Source organism: Uranotaenia lowii, chromosome 1, assembly GCF_029784155.1.
Source record: "Uranotaenia lowii strain MFRU-FL chromosome 1, ASM2978415v1, whole genome shotgun sequence".
Classification (NCBI taxonomy): domain Eukaryota; kingdom Metazoa; phylum Arthropoda; class Insecta; order Diptera; family Culicidae; genus Uranotaenia; species Uranotaenia lowii.
The window spans coordinates 110,550,385-110,552,268 of record NC_073691.1 but is presented as its reverse complement, the minus strand read 5'-3'; positions in this window follow the sequence as shown (position 1 = coordinate 110,552,268).

Here is a 1,884-nt window from a genome sequence, read left to right as displayed (position 1 = left end):
TTTTGGCAATATGGACTGAAGAAATAATCGTTATGGGGGTACAGACCTTTGTACTCCCCGGCTGCCAATCACTAGCAGTCACCGAAGTCCCATGGATAAACGGTGAGGCCTGTGAGAGGCTAAGCGGGGGGATTGTAGTGCTTCTCAAAACATATGTGCTACGCTGGTTTGTTGAAGAATCTTTCACTGAGTTTGAAGCAGTTCCGTGTCGCTCTTGTTGATTTGTGAAGTAGTCGATATCACTAGACTATGGAGGGCGCTGGTAGATGGAGACCGGTGGTGTGCCAAGCCTTGGTTGCGATGTTTTTGTGGTCGCTGCTGGAATTTGTTCACCGATAGAGACAGATTGGTTTACATTAGAGAGGGTACTAACCTGTGTTAGTACCCCCCTGTTGCCAGTCACTAGGGATCACCGAGATCCCAGGGATCAGCGGTGAGGCATGTGAGAGGCTGTGCGAGGGGGTTGACGTGCATCTTGTGTTACTCAGGACAGGTGTGTTATTCTGAGAAGGAGAGGATTGTATAGCGGCGTTCTTCTCTGAATGTACGAAGTTAGTATTTGCATCTGTTGGTGGCTTTGTAAAGGTGCAGATGTCGTAATGTCGTCAGGCGATGTTATGTGTTGTTTGGTGGATGCCTGTGGTACTCTGGTCGGTGATGCACGTTTGTCTGAAGCTGGAATTTGTTCAACGATAGAGACTGAATGTTTGGCTTTGGTGAGGGTACGGACTTGTGTAGCCCCCGGTTGCCAATCACTAGCAGCCGCCGAAGTCTCATGGGTCAACGGTGGAGCCTGTGAGAGGCTGAGCGGGGGGGATGTGGCGGCTCTCTCGTGGTCACTCCGGATAGAGTGATTCCATTGAATTTCTGATTGCGTGGTGCATGTTGTGTTGAGTGTTCCTCGTTTTGAAAAAATAAGAGTGTTGCTGGGATTTCCAAGGTTTACTGAGAGTAGCTGCGGTAAAGATTCATGAAAATTGGCAAAGATATTATATTCTATCAAGATACCCGGCTTAATAGTTTTTCGAACAAGAAGTCTGGGACATCAACTCTTTGATTACGGTTCTGCCACCAGCGAAAAAGTCTTCAAGCTTTCAACTTGCATTCAAGGTTGCTAACCCACACGGACAGAAAAAAAACTACCTACTTTAAGTACGTCTGACGTAAATCACCTCCTCAGTGCAAAAACTTACTAGTAGATGGGAGGGTAAAAATGATTAACTTCGCAAATATTTAAAAAGGATAACTAACAAATGAAATGAAATTAAAGGTTATTTTACTCAAGAAAACTGTTCCTAGCCTCTATAAGAACTATTTTAGAGATACTAATAAATTGTATATTCAAACAATTCATATGAGTTCGATCAGCTTCATTATTATTATTATAAGATCCAATCAAATACAATTATCATCTTATATTATATTTTTTTCACATTCGTCATAACTTCCTTGGAGAGGCCAAGTTCTACTACAGGTTGAAAATGTGTGCGTATCGAGTCGTTTATGTTTCCCATGTTTCCTTCTTCCAATCCTAACGGGATCTGCAGATCATGGCAAGGCTTTCTTGTGGTGGCTGTTTGAGCTCCACGAGAACGGAATTGAACCGTACATATTTTCATCTGGATAGTAAAAAGGATACTTTTTAATAAGTTAAAAAAAAATAATCAAACAAAAAATTCACCCAAAGCTTTTGTTTCGGATGATGAGCCGGAAACTGTTTCTAGAGCATTTAGCATCTTCTCTACCTCCTGTACTCCTACTCCCACGTCATAGTTGATGGTGGCAATGAGTGGTGGTGGTTCTGGCTGAGGGCTGCTGTAACAGAGAGAACAAACTCGGTCAGTGGCTTACTTGAGGAAGAATTTCTGAATACGGGATTCTGTG